We start from the raw sequence: 13919 nt of genomic DNA, 5'->3' as shown, positions 1-13919 counted from the left end.
TAGGTATGTGTATGAAAGTTTAGCTTTCACCATCAAAACTGAAGTCTTGAAGACCCTCTTAGGCACAGAATAAGATCAAGGAAATGCCTGTGGAATTGGTAGCTTTTCTTGATTTTACAGGTGTGTCAAATTACTCTCTTTGTATAGTGGTGCAGTGATGAATCATTTGGCATATCTGTGAAAGAAGGAACTTGGGAAGGCGACTAGGAAACACAAACCTATTGCACAGCGGTGGTTGGAGACGCTTCTTTTTCCCCTTGATATTTCATGCGTCCATGTTGATGCCATTCTGCTACTTTGCAGCACGTGTCTAGGTGCTGTGCTGGGGACTGTGGTCTTAAAGAAGATGGGCACAGCATAATGTTCTTCAAAAAAAAAAAAACACCCAAAAAAAAAAAAAACTGAGAGGTTGCCAGACTTATTTTAAAATAAGTCTTCATGTTTTGCATAAAGGTTTGTCACAAAAGGGGTTGTTGCTTCACACGTAGGTTTTTAGGAAACATCATGTCGAACTTGGAAACCTTCCTCTGGAAAGATTTGCCGAGCTGGCCTGCAAAGGGACGAGAAAAGCAGGGGGGGGGGTTTCCAGCAGCGAAGGTTATCTTTCTGCTGGTGAAAGACAAACGTCTTTTTAAAACTCTTTTGTTTTTTGAAACTTCATCCTGAGGCTGTAGAGTCTCCCTGGGGACTTCCCACTCCCACGAGTGGGAGGCTTGAACTGAAAATCCCTGCCTAAAAGGTGCCAATTTTTTTGGAATGGGGGCAGGCGCAGGAGACGCTATTGTGGAGAAGACCATGACCACGCAGCTGAGGATTGCCTCAGCGTAAGATATTCCCCACTAGCAACATTTGTCCTTAATAAGAAGAAAGGGTTCGTCAGGGAGTTCCAAGGTCTTGTGTAAAATGCTACGTCTTACAACAGCGGGGACGTCTGCGTGCTGCTGCCCAGGCTGAACTGGGGAGAATGGGAGAGTTAAATGGAGAAAAACCCCTCGGTTCAGACTGGAGCTGCCAACTGTCGTTACCGGTTGGCAGTTTCTAGCTGCCAGCACTTAGGAAAGTTGCAGCTTAAGAGATTACTTTTCTGCTTAGTTTGAAGTTCAATACCGGCTGGGTCCCTGCTGTGGTGCACGTGTCTCCGAAAGCTATGATCTGTGACTGCTCGGCTGGCCTCCTGCTCGGGGCGGGGGGCAACCATTGGCCCCTTGGCAAGATCAGGTTGTTTCTTCAAGGCATGGTGCAGCAGGACACGGAGACCGGGCAGCTGGGGCTGGGCGCTCGCCCCAGTCCAAAGATCCCGGGTGAACAGCTGACGCTGAAAACTGCACGACGATGCAGAGAGGATTCAGCTCATCAGGTAACGAAGGAGACAGTAACAAAAATATTAAGGCTCGTGGTTTTTTACAGCAGGAGTTCTCACGCTCTTTTGATCTGCAGACCTTTATAAATCTTCCAGTGGAGATAGCGGGGCATAAATGAATTTAATCTTGCTGCGCTCCGCTGTTTTTCGTGGGTTGCTTAGTTTAAGATGGTGGTTTTCAGCCTGTGGTCTGTAGAGTATTTCTGTTGGTAACAAAAGACGTCTTTATTGAGTCTTCTAATCTGCTCAGCTGATGTAGTCTCGATCCTCTTTGCTTTCTGCCTTGTTGTCTTTTCCTCACCTTTCTGAATTGTGGGTGCTCTTTGGGATGGGGAAGGGGGTGCTCTCACCAACCTCTGTGTGCCTTGCAAAAGCAACTAAATCTTTAAGTGCCTTCAGCTGGAGCGATCAGATCCTCTTTCTGCCAACGAGCTTAGTGCATAATCTGCTACAAAACTGATGTAAAGCACATTGTGGTTTTTGTGTTTTGTTTTGTTTTTTTTTTTTTAACTACGGAAAATCTCGGTGTAGTACCTCTGCTCTTTTCTCCTATGCGAGTGAGATCAGATGTGTCTGTCTTGCTTCAGCAGCAGTTGCATGAAAAAAAGAAACCCCTCCTCAATCAGTAGCTGTTAAACTAGCAATGACCTGTTACGCTTCAAGGGGACCGAGACGATTGAGGAAGGGAGGAAAGGCGCTCAAAGAAGCTCTCAGTCCATTCTGCTTCGCTAGCCAGGCTTCAGCTTTCGTTACGTATCTATTCCGCACAGCGGCGACGCTGGTATTTAGTCCAGCGATTCCATGATTACGCTGGATGGAAATTCATACAAAAGCACGCCCTGCCTAGAAATTGCCTGTCTCCCCTCATCGCCTCTGCCACCTTGAATTCCAGGGGTTGGTGGGGGCAGGAATTTGTCTTCAGGGTAAAGCTGTAGAAGCTAAACTGGGCAGGAGGAAGACAAATCGAGCCGTGCTGGTGAAGAACGAGACGCACAACTTATTTCACGGTGGGCAGCAATGCCAGGCTATTTTCTCATCCTGGTTTATAGCTGCATTCGGGCAGCAGAGCAGAAATTTTCTCTTCCCTCCTCCAGCGTTTGGCAGAAAGCTTGCTTTTGTCTAAAATGCTTCTTAAGGGCCGTGCGAACCGTTTGCTCCTAAACCAAATACCAGTTTGAGTTGTGTTTTTTCTTTCTAATTTACAAATAGGAGGGTTTGGGTTAGTTTCTTGTAATAGCTGCTGCAGCGAGACAACTCTTGGAAAATACAAGGCGCCATCCCAAAAGATATTATCTGCTTTATTCTGGAGGGCTTTTTAGCACAATGCAGTTTCTTTGTGGTGAGAAATGGCAAAGATTGCTGGATCGCTGCGCGACTACCAAAGTGTAACGATATGTGGATGGTACGTGGGAACGGTATCTTGTACAGCGGCTCTGCTTGCACAAAGCCAAACTTTTGTGCTCAGCCCGCACTTTTCTTTGGTGCCATGAGCTGCAAAAAGAGATTTTTTGGATAGCTTCCCAATTGGATCAAGTCGCAGGAGTGACGCTTAATCTATTGTAGAGGTCTTCAGGGATTATCAGGATCTATCAAGGTATTTGGAGGACGTAATCTGCGGTGGTTGTCTTTCCTGACTGAGCACGGAGTTATCTCTTTAGGTGAGAGATCTGTTCAAGGTGTTACCGTTGTTGTCTTCCAAACCAGAACCACCTGAAGTCCCCAGCTGTGGTCAACAAGTACCCTGAGGTCCACATTATGTTCTAACCCAAATACCTCTATCCTTGTCTAAATACCTCCTGTGGTTTCGTTTGGATGTGACGGAAATCACCAGTGCCTTTATTTCAGGGTGAGGACTTGCACAGTCCAAAGTTAAGCTGCTGCCCCACCTTCTCCGCACACACAGGCTTCTGTGGGAGGGAGATGCTCTCCTGGAGCTGTAGCGGCTTCCTTACTTCCAGTTTTCTTTCCAGGCCATGCATCCCGGATGGACAAGATTTCCCAAGGTACAGTAGTATCTCCCTACCCCAAGAGGGGAGGTGGTAGTTGGCCCATGGGAGAAGCCCTTGGACATAGAAGACAAGGATGGCGTGAAACATCCTGGATGCATTTTTCAAAGGAAAGCATAATCAGCAACTACGTTTTTACTGGGTAATCAAAATGCCTGTGGAAAATGGGAACGGGGATAATTTTACCGTGTTCTTTCTAATTTAAAATTTTCTGCGGAAAGAAAGCGCATTTGACTGCTTCCTTGTGAGAGAGCTCAGGGCTTGAAGTGCTGTTCCCGAAGCAAGCGTTGCGTTTGGCTTACCATGTGTGACTTCTTGTGAAGCTTCCCTGGGCTCTTGGATGCTGTTCTTGCCAGCGAGAGCAGATTGCTTCCAGCAATAAACATCCCACAAAATTATGTATGTTCTTTAAGAAAAGCACCGAGATTTTCTGCTAATTGCAAAAATACATAATGGATGCCTTCAGCATCTGTTATTTATTCTCTAACCAGCTTTCATCCAAAAGTAACCTTTAAACAAACATTGAGATTGGGCAGTTTAACTGTTCCAACGTGTCACACACATCTACACCCTCCGGTTTAATTATGTTTGAAACGCGTGCTTATCGTTGACTTCTAGTGAGAGGGAGAAGTTGTTTATATCTCTAGCTCGGAGATGTTCGCAACCTGGAGAAGACGATGCTGGGTGCCAGAGCTGAAAGCATGTCTCGGGCGCTTAGCTGTGCTCTTTTTGGAAGCCAAAGCCCAGCAGAGAGAGGATTTTGCTCACACAATTGCTTCAATCTACCACAAGGAGGGGTGCAAGGCTCGCAGAGGAGAGGTTGCAGCTTGTAAGTGGCATTCACGGGCTGTACATTTCCCATATATTGAAAGACCTAACTTTAAACAAAAAGTAATCCTGGTTGTTTTGTTGGGGGTTTTTTGTGTTGTGTTGTTTTGTTGGGATTTTTTTGTGGTTTTTTTTTTTTTTTTATAATGGTGTAAGTTAAAAAAAAAGTACCCATAAAGAAACAGATATCTTTGGACGGATTTTTTTGTTGGACTGAGATCTGCTATATGGGTAACTTGGCAACAGTGAACTTGGAACAGTGCTTTTTTGTCAGTTTATTTAATTGCATCTAATGAGAACAGCTAGACGGGGCCAACGTAATTATTGTGGCTGTTCTGTGCCCCTACGTTCGTGATAGGTTTGTCATTCCCATCCTGAGCCAACAAGCCAACTTTCCGAGATTGGCTTGGGTGAGAGCTTTCCATTAGCGAAGGAGCCGCATACCTGGTACCACAGCAGAGAACTATTCCTGGTGTGTCTCCATCCCCGAGCGCCTCGGAAGGGAGATCTGGCCTGGGCTGGCAGAGGGAGCACTAAAAGGGAAGCTGCCGGGAAAAGCACCCGATTCACTTTCACAGGGGAATTTTAGAGGGAAACAGCTGTAGCTACACGGTCAAAAACCTAAATTGTTTTGTCTATTGATTGATGAGTTTTGGCAAAATCTCCTAGTTGCCCTTCTGTTATTCCTTCCAAGGGACTCTGGTGGAGAAGCATGGGGTAGTTCTCTCCTTCAGCCACGGCTGTGCAGGTACTACCTGGGCATCCTTCAGCAATAACAGCCCCATGCTTCCCAAAGGGACCTCAGGGTAAGGAAATGGGAAGAGGCAGGATGGAGTTGGCATCTTGGCTGGTGGAGGGCAGAGAAGGGGAGTCTGGAGATGCCGGCAGGGCTACATTGACAAAGCCTCGTGCTGGGGCATGGCCAGTAACTCTGAGCGTGGGGCATGAGCCGGACCAGTACCAGCAGCAGCCCCCAGTGTAGGCTCAGGAGCGGGGACTTGCAGGAAGCACCAAGTCTGAGCAGCAGGGGAAGGTGTCTTGCAGGCAGTGCAGACATTGGAAGAAGGGACAAGAGTTGGCTTGGCTTGTGGTTTAACAGCTTGTTTTGCTTCCTGCAAAGCCTTGGTGCTGGCCAGGCTCTGAGGAGGAGCAGGAGATGAATTGGGAAGGACAGGTCTGCTGTGGTTTAGAACTTCACTGCATCAGTTCAATGAGTCAAGAGTCATTTACCCCCAGAGTTATTCCAGGTGTTTAGGTCGGGTTGTTAAACAAGTTCTGCTGTTTTCCAAAGTATTTAGGGGTGGTATTTTTTTTCCCGGGAAAATATTTTTTTCAGGGAAATCCATCAGTGCAATTTTTTAGGGCACCTGCTCATGCTGGAAGAGAAGTACCTCAAGAACAAGTTAACACAGTTGCGGGCAGACTCTGAGAACCAAAACCCGTTCAGGAGTCCAGTCCCCCTTGAGGGATATGACATCTCTCAGCAGTTGTGTCCAACCTGCTCACGTCCATCTCCGCTGCAGAATAAAAGACTAGCTAATTATGCTTCAGATGACATGTGTTTTAAAAAGTTAATAAGAACATCAGTTGATTAAAATGATAAGGCACAAGTGATGCTAATAATAATAATAATAATAAAAGGTGATAACCTTAATTTTGAAAATTAGTGAAAAAAATGACTGATCCATTAACTGACACTGCGGTAGGGATTACTCTGGAGAAGGGAGATCTGGAGTCCCTTTGGGAGAGCAGATAGGTTTCTGCTGTCTGAGTAGGCACAGGGCCACCACAGCAGCTAACGGCAGTAGACAGGAGGCATATGAAGAGCCTTAATTAGCGTTATTCTTCCATCACAAGCAATTCATTAATTCCTGCCTTATCTACCCTGCTGTCCCCTCTCTGAACCGCACAGTCCCATAAAAATAGGAGCTCTGGGGGGAATGGGTAAAAGTGGGGAGATGGGAGCCCCCCCCAAGCAGCCCAGGAGATGCTGAAGGGCACAGAAATGGGTAGGGTCATTGGCAAAAACCCACATGTGACAGTCCTCAGTACAAACGCAGGGCAACCCTGATGTGCTGCTAATTGGTCTAATTGGCTCCAGCAGGGAACCCAGCCCAGGTGGGTGAGGACAGGCACTTGGTAACTGAGCTCCTGCTGGTCCCCACAAGTTAGTGCAGAATTGCAAACCGGAGCCCAGGACCCTGCACCCAGGGAGGGAAGCGCTAGCCCTGCAGCTCCTGCTTTGGGATCCAGGGAAGGAGCAGAGGTGAGGACTCTGGGTTTAGTCGTTACTGTGTTGGTTTGCTCAGGGGCAAAGCTGCCGGCTCCTTTGGACTGTCTGGGACTGGGCTGGGCTGTGTGAGTGGAAGGTGCTGGGGGTGTTTTTGGGTAGTGCCAGGGACGTGTGGCTGGGTAGCTTCCTTGCTTTTCATCGGGTGTCGCTGGAGGCAGAGCGGGAACTGGAGCACAAAACCTTGGGATCCCTTGGGCAGAGGTCTCCACCGGCTGTGGGGCTTTGCTGTGCTGCTTGTTGGTTCCTTTCCCCACCAGCAAATGCCCCAAAGCTCCCGACTTGCTGAGGACTTTGATATTACTCAAGGGGACTTTGATGCCCCGAAGCCTGCGTGACTGGAAAGCCTGCCGGGCACTCAGGGAGCATGAAATTTGGTTAGAAATCATCTGAAGCTTGTATTTTTTTCCTTTGCTTTCTGCTTTCTTTTTTTTTTTTTTTTTTTTTGGTTTGTTTCTGTCCCATAACCACAAGGAGTAGGAAAGTTGGTTTTCCTTTTTAAAGCAGACTCGGATTTCTGTACCATCTCCTGGAGCTTTGTTTAAAGCGGGGGCGGAGAAATCTTACCCAAGTCCCTCTAACCCCAGTATCGCAAGCCTTAAACTGAGAAAATGAGCAAAGGCTGAGAGGTGAAAGAGAAATGCTGAAGGTCAAATGAGTGGCCAGATGCCTGCAGCAAGCCATGGAACCCCTCTTGCTGGAGGACCTGCCCTGGTTTACCAGGCTGGTGGCAAGCTCTGCCTGCTGGAGCTCAGCTGAGGAGCCAGGATACGTGGTCTTTTTTCGGCTCAGTTTTTCAGTCAGAGCAAGCTCTAAGTAACGGGGGAGTGAGCTGCAGGGGTAAACCCTGTCCCCCCCCTCTGCAGGGCTGTGACATGTGTGATGGAGGTGAGACAGGAAGTTCATGCCCCCATATTGTCCCCTGCCCGCAGCAGCACTAGACCTGCTCTGGTCTCATGTGCAGGTGATGCCATTATGGCTTTTCTGCCTCAAAAAAGTGTTTTTTAAACACTTGAGAGGAGTGACAGAAATGAGAGCTGTTTGTCACGGTGCTGAGCTGCTGCTGTGGACCTGGTGGTCCTCCGTTCTGCTGCTGTTGTGACCAGCCATGGGGACAGGCCCTCCGTTCCCCAGCAAACTCAACATTCCGGGCTTGATCCTTGGTGCTTTAAACCCTGTGATGGTGTGAGCAGAGGAAACGGGCTGTTCGTGCGCTTAAAATTGGGTGTCTGTGGGTACATGGAGGTGGAAAGGAGAGGCTGGGCAGCTGTGGGAGGAGAGGCTGCGTCAGCCTGACCCCCCTGTAGGACATGTACGTGGAGGGGAGGACACCAGTGGGGTGGCAGTACTGGGGGATGTGTTGTAGGGGTGAGAGCCTGTCTGGGGGATGGATTCATCAGGTGGGCATCCATGGGGACCTGGGACCCCCATCTGGGCTGGACACCTGGATTTTCACCCTCCCTGCACACCTAGACACTGGTGGTCCCCAAAACCTGCTCTTTTAGGGGCGATGCTACTGGTATTCCATAAGGTCTCCAGGGGTGAAGGCACTGCCATCAGGGTGAAAAAGCCTTTCTGAAGGTAAATAAAGCCTCAAGGTGTCCTATTATTGTAAAAGGAGCTGCCTCCCGCATGTGACCTTGGGGTGCGTGTTGATGGGTACCTGCCGCAAGGGTTTAGTTTGAATCTAAATCCCCTCTCCCTCTCTCCCCTGGAATGGGAGCTGTCATCGTGTTGCTCAATCTTTTAAGTCGGCCTGAATGCTGCTTGTCTCTCTTCTTTAAGAAAAAGTCTCTGGGACGCTGCATGAGGTCGTTGCTCTGTTTTAAGGTGTGCTCTCATTCATCTGTTAGTATTTGCCTCGTCTCCTCTGCCTCGTGACTTGGGTGAAGGTGCGTTCCTGATGAAAAGTTTATTTTAATGAAAGTGGGGGAGGTGGCAGCCTGCAGGTCTGTGAATAGACCTGTTGCTGAGGCCATTGTGGTCTCTTAAAATGGGCATTGGTTGGGAGGGGAGGAGCGATGGGCACCTGGGATGGATGCCCCTGTTGTCACCCCTTGCCTCCCAGGTGAGAGCATGGCCATGGGCTGGATGAGGAAGGTGGAAATTGTGCTCTTGCTGCTCTCTGATAGAACACGCAACTGTGAAACTGCTTGAAATGCCCATCATAAGGAACACAAACCCACCAGCAGCTGACAGCAGGATGTTGGGGATGGACCAGCAGTGGGACATTTGCTGCCGAGCCCTGGCTGGGGAGCATCGGGCTGGTCTGTTGGGGAGGCATATATCTTGGGTGAGACATGATCCCTCTGCCAGGGATGAAATAAGCTCTCACAGCAGATACTTTCCCCTGCTGACTTGTGGTCTTTTTCCCTTTTTGGCCCCAGACCACAACCTGCTTGATGGGATCATCTTTAAGCAAGTCAATCAAAGGGCAGTTGTGGAGAAGAGACAGCAAACAGGAAGGGCGCAGTAGAAGGGCAAGTTTCAGAGTGACCTGATGCTGGGATGGGGACGCTAATTGCTGGACCGTGTGCTAAATGAATGGCTCCAGCAATGACATGGTCAGTCTTTTGATGAACACGAGGAGGGGGGGAACTGTCTGGCTCCAGGATGTTACCTGGCGACTTGCGTAGAGGAAAAGCCCTGGCACCAACCGTGAGGCTGATGAGAGGTGATCTGGGCAGGTCATTCAGAAAATCTGGTTTGCTGGCCCCAGGGGGGACGTAATCACCTTGGCCTGATGTTATCTGGGAGGCCGAGTGTCAAGGAGGAGGCAGCGAAACAGGCAGGTAGGCGGGAGCTTCTGGCTCAGCGTCAAGCCCTGGGGTCCCAAGGAGGGCTGGTGCCTGGTGGGAGAGGGGATGTGGCTTCGCCGGTGCTGGAGAGGGATGCGAGGGGTCGGAGGAGTGCTGGCGTGAAGCTGAGCGCTGCCTTGGCTGGGTCTGGTTTAAGCCGACTCAACTTTTATCGATGTCCTCTCTGATGCTGGGTGCAATAGCTCTCAGACCTGTTTCTAAGCATGTTGTTTTAATGTGGCTGGTACTTGAGTCTCCCTCCCCGAGAATGGAATTTCAGCAAAATCTGTAATTTTAAAGAAAAGTTTCAGTTTTTATCCATATGTGCACCTTTGAAACTAGAAATTAATATGGTACCGATCCTGGCTGGGTGAGGGTGAGGGCTCTGGACATCACTGTGCGGTGAGGTGGTCCCAAATCCCACAAGGTCCCAAAATATGTGTCTCTGTGGGAGTTGGGCATCCGGCTCCTGATGAGTTGGGCTGAAGTGATTTTCCCAAGGGTTCTGGGGCACGAAAGATTGAGGACCCCAAATCTCTCAGCCAACATTCAACTACCAAAGCATCTTGTCTACCTTAACAGGCAACAAACTCATGGGAAAACCTTGTTCGTATTGGCTGGTTTAACACTGAAATTGGTGTATTTCTAGGGTAATCACAAAGACGTATTGGTTTATTATTATTTTCAGTGACATTCTTATTTTCACATGGCAATGTCATGAATAGAAGGGACCTGCTGAGTAAACAGCCATTGCCTTTCTTTGTGAAGAGATTATGCTTTGTTGTACTTGCAGAAATGACTTCTGCTGCCATGTGTTTCCCTTTAAAAGCAAAATGATAATAAATAAGCAACAAAAAGCATGTCACTTAGATACGGTGCCTATTTGGAAGGAAAAATCAGGTTTGGTATCGTGTGCGTCGTTCAATTTATTTTATATTAATTTGATTTTTTTTTTCAGTGCAGCCTGATTAATTCCACATGTTTTCCCTCAAGGTTTGGACAGTAAAACTGCTTGTCTGAGTCATCAACTAGATAAATAATTGGCAACTTCAAGGTTCCATCTCCTAAATCATTCCACAGTTGCTCGTGGCCCTAACAGAGCTTGGTTGCTTGTGCGTTCGAGTCAGCCATAAAGTCTAATCTGGGCTTTCACTGGCCCCGGGAGACCAACAAACTGCCGATTACGGAGCCTCACGTCGGCTTGTCTTGGCACATCTGCTGGAAGAACACAGCGAGCCGCTAGGGAACGTGCGGTCGGGGTTGGTATTTATAGCCAGGGTGGAGGAACCTTCCTGAAACAGGCACCCTGGGGTGCACACCTGGCACCCACACCACCCTCCTGCAAGGAGCTGCTGTGATTCCCCGCGTGGAGGTGGCGGGGCTTGTCCTTCCTGGTGGATCTCCTCAACCTACAGCTTGGGAGGAGCCGACCTGCCATGCAGGGATGCCTGGGGATGCTGCGCTGGCCTCTGCGACTTAACAGGCTGATCCTGAAATGTGCCATCCCAGCGCCTTTATCTTCTCCAAATGCAGATATCCTAAACATAACCCCCACTCATGGATCCTGCAGAGTGGCCCATGTGGTGGGAAACGAGAAGCACAGCCACACAGGCTATGTGAATATGACCCTGAACAGCCCCGTCCTTGCTGGGGTCCAGCCAGCGTGAGCATCAGGAGGTTTAAGATGGATATGTACCTGCTTCTTCATACGTGGTGGTTGTCTGGTTTATGAGAGGGACATGAGTCCACCTACTTGAATAAGAGAGAAGTTGGACTTCGGCTCTTCTGTCCCAGTGGGTTATTTCTGGCTTGGCTTATTTTTCAGGAGTGCCACTTTGAGTCTTGTGGAAATCAACCATGGTGGGTTACGCTTTGGATCTGGAGAAGTCATACTGCTGTCGTGGGACTGTAAGAGGAGCTGAACTGGATGCTCCCTTGCCTGGATAAGGGTTTTTTTCTGGGGGGGGTATGATTGCAGTTTAAAATGCAAGAAGGTGCCAAAAGCAGGATGAGAGACAGCTCAGCAGCGATCTCTGAGCTTAAGGAAAAATAGTGTAAAGCTGGAACAGACCCATTGCCTTCAGAGGTGGCTCCAGGCTTCTCAGCAGGAGAGCACAGCTTCTGCTGGATTGGAAAAATAAAGCAGCCCAAATGCCTCTCGTGAGCTGTCCTGGCCCCTTGGCTTCTATCAGGCGTGTTTGGAGCAAGTCTGGTGCCTTGGGATGAATGCCACTGAGCCCCAAGGAGGTCACTGGGGGTGGTGGGCATGGGGGGAGCAGAGCCCTGTCCTCCTTTGGGTGGCATCAAGGAGATAAAGGTAAGTGAAGCTGAAGGAGAATGAATGGATTATGCTTTGCTGGAAAGAAAGCTCACTATAACACAGTGCAATGTGTGACAGTGACACCCGTGAGTGTTAAAACAGCTCATTGAGTTAAAGCTGATCAAATTGGTGTGCTTTTGTGTACGTGTCCCAGTCACGATTTGAGCTACCTTGGCTTTTGCAGTGGCAATTTTGAACACGGGCATTTGAAGCCCACTCAAGTCCTCGTTTGACTGGTGCCTGGTTGGACACTGGGTGCAGATGCTGCCAACAGCATGGACACCGGCTTGGCTGGGGAGGTGACCAAGATCTTGTGGTTGTGCTAAGCAGGAACCATAGTGTAATCCCCCTGTTTAGTGCCTATGCTATCCCAATTAATACACTGATGAGAAACTCGATGGGCACCTTCCTGCAGAGACTAACCCCTGGTCTGCGATGGTCTGCCTTTGGTCCTCTCCACGCTTCCTCTGTTTTCCCAGGGAGAGGATTGCTTGCGCGGCTGAGATTTTGCTGCTTGAAGAATGGTTTCCAAAGAAAACCATTGTGTGTCCATGTACAGTGTGTACCGTGGGGTGTGTGTCAGCACTGGGCGGGGGGCAGGGGGGCTTCATCCTAGTCCTGGGGATGGCTGGGGGCTCCCAAGAGTTCTGTGCAAGGGGAAAGGAGCTGAGCCGGCCCCTTTGCTGGTGGATATTTCCCATGCAAATGGTTAACTCCCCTGTTCAGCCAACTTAGAGGCAGCCACCAGGTCTTGTTCTCTTCCCTAACCATCCTCTTGTACTTTAAACAGAGGCTTTCTTCCCTCTCCCTGCCCTCGTAACGTTCGGATTTGGGCCTAGGTCTAGCTGTTGCAGAGAACAGCTCTCTTCTCCATGGCTGCTCAGGCCCGTCTCCTCCACCTCTTCTAGCCCAGGGAGGACTGAGCTGGTTCCTGATCTCCTTGTGGGAATAGAAGGTCCCTCCATGTACAGTGAACATTTGGTGGCGGAGAAGGGTGAAAAGCAGAGGACTGGAAGAAGCATTTTGTCAGTCAAAGCAACTGGCAGAGTCAAGTTACATGTTAAAGTTTGCCAGTTGTCGGTGTGTTTAGCGTTTTGTACCATTATAAGAGTTTAGGAGCCCCAATGCAGACTTACTGTGTTTTGTTTGTTGAGATTTGTGTGTTTTTCTTGTAGAAAGAAAGCTCGCCCGGCGATTTGCTGCATGCATTTATGCCTTTTTTTAATGTAAAGTGGAAACAAGCATCTGAAATCATTCTTCTCCTTCTGACAGCAACATCTGTAAAACCTTAACGCTGGAAGGAGGCAGGAACCGAGAGATTTATAACCCCCCGCTGAAATATTGGAACGACCTTATTTCCCGGCAATTAGCTTTGCTCAAAACATTTTTGTTTCCTATTAGAAGCAATCTACTAACATTTACATTGATGTGTTTAATAGTTGTTGGCCATCTCTGAATTCAAGCAGGCGAGGCAGGAGGAGAGGGGAGGAACAGGCTTTGTAAGCTGTGAGAACGTTTGTGTTGCGTCGTGTGTTGTGCTTGTTGATAGTGGTGAAAACATCCATCATGCTAGGCTCCAGAACGGGGAATGACATTTTTTGGGAAAGGGAAGAGAACTGGTGTTTGGCCAAAGCTTCTCTACCACTGCAGTGTATCGGGACTAGCTCCAGTGCCGTTGCTGGAGGATGGATCTTGATTCAGCTGAAACTCACGAAGAGTGGAGAGGTGAGGAGAGAAGAAGATGGAGCGGCACCTACATGGAGGCTGGTGTGGGAATGAGTGAGGGCTGTGGTGGTCAAGTGACGATGAGTTAGGGGTGGTCAAGTGGCAGTGAGTTAGGCTCAAGAGTGGGTGGATCATTCCCCTTCTTCAGTGGATGCAGCGATGCCCAGCAGAGCGAGGAGCTGGTGACAGCAGCTCCTGAGGCCTCTCTGGGGAGGTCTGGGAGAGAGTTTCTCCCAGGCCTCATCAAGAAATGAATCTTTGCTTAGGTGGCTGGATTGGGGGGGAGGGGGTTGTGTGTGTTTAGTTTTTCTTTTTAGAGAGCGTGATGTAATGGGATGAAACTGAGAATCAGATATTTTGGGCTGAGTTGCAACGTGAGGATAGCATTGGGCTGAGCACATTGATAGCCTGGGTTGGAAGCGGCAGTGACTGTTGCGACATTATTGTTTTGTAGGAGCAGAAAAAAAGAAATGCCTATTTTCTCCTTGGCTTTAAGACCAGGAAGATAAATGTTGTATCTAGATAAGGTCCTGAGTGGGTCTGAAAAAGATTAATGGTTTAATTGTTGAAAAAACACAGTTCTAGGAATGTT

At 48.8% G+C, this 13919-nt stretch overlaps 1 long non-coding RNA gene across 1 annotated transcript in view; it reads left to right on the top strand.

Moving 5' to 3' along the window:
* Positions 1-1299: 1299 nt before the first annotated feature.
* Positions 1300-13919, top strand: part of LOC134519883 (uncharacterized) — a 64643-nt gene continuing 52023 nt past the window's right edge. Inside the window, exon 1 of the long non-coding RNA XR_010072320.1 lies at positions 1300-1357. This is a non-coding gene — a long non-coding RNA (uncharacterized LOC134519883). The remainder of the gene's footprint in view (positions 1358-13919) is intronic.

This window comes from Chroicocephalus ridibundus, chromosome 8, assembly GCF_963924245.1.
Source record: "Chroicocephalus ridibundus chromosome 8, bChrRid1.1, whole genome shotgun sequence".
NCBI lineage: Eukaryota > Metazoa > Chordata > Aves > Charadriiformes > Laridae > Chroicocephalus > Chroicocephalus ridibundus.
The sequence above is the reverse complement of the archived record's forward strand: the minus strand, read 5'-3'. Positions and strand labels throughout refer to the sequence as shown.